Source organism: Oncorhynchus mykiss, chromosome 1 (assembly GCF_057628025.1).
Source record: "Oncorhynchus mykiss isolate SJ-2025 chromosome 1, ASM5762802v1, whole genome shotgun sequence".
In the NCBI taxonomy this organism is placed as follows: domain Eukaryota; kingdom Metazoa; phylum Chordata; class Actinopteri; order Salmoniformes; family Salmonidae; genus Oncorhynchus; species Oncorhynchus mykiss.
In genome coordinates this window covers 8,264,856-8,265,595 of record NC_143022.1, presented here as the reverse complement: position 1 = coordinate 8,265,595, position 740 = coordinate 8,264,856, and the positions used below count along the sequence as shown (strand labels likewise).

The 740-nt window shown below is 34.6% G+C and overlaps 1 non-coding gene across 1 annotated transcript; it reads right to left on the bottom strand.

Moving 5' to 3' along the window:
* Positions 1-416: 416 nt before the first annotated feature.
* Positions 417-512, bottom strand: LOC118966768 (small nucleolar RNA U13). Its single transcript, XR_005053652.2, has one exon. It is a non-coding gene; the product is annotated as a small nucleolar RNA U13 (small nucleolar RNA).
* Positions 513-740: the final 228 nt, after the last annotated feature.

Sequence of the window (740 nt, the reverse complement as noted above, 5' to 3'; positions counted from 1 at the left end):
TGTCTTTTGACAAATCAAATATTTTCTTTTTCAGAGCTGGTCTGATAGGTCAAAATACCAATTAGTGAAATAAAGATCGGAATTGGGCTGCCTTTGTAAACGCAGCCTAAGAGCGTTGGAGTTTGAAAAGCATTAGTACTTGAAGTTAACATTCTGTCATTGATCACATGAAAATATATATTATTACTTTTACTCTGTTCAGGAGGAAATGTTTCCTGTAGGCTGGATGGGCTCATGAAGAAATGTTGTTCTGATTTCACTATAGGTTTTACATGTTGAACGAACTGCTGCTGTTTTCTTAGCCAGAACTCCACTTCGTCACAAAGGATTTTCCCAGTGAAATACAAATGAAAAGTGTTTCTTTTTTTAAAAACATTATAAACATCATGTTTAACAAGTCATGATTTTGGTATCATAATCAGAAGGCTGATGTACATTGCGTAACAATAAGGATGTACATATCACACAACATCTGTGATTAAGCCATTCATCATATCTATGAACCAAAGGATCAGCAAGATTATGCGTCATGTCATTAATTCATTAGTTATGACCATAGGTCTTCAGCTAACGGTGTGTGCCAAAAACCTTTGAATGTATTGTAATGTGAATAAATCTACATCAAATAATAAACACTGAGCTACTGTAGAATATCCGAGAGTTCCATTTCAACATTGAATGTTTTGTATGGTAGAACATTCAACACCAATGCATTGTGGGAAAGGTTAAACGCTTCATGG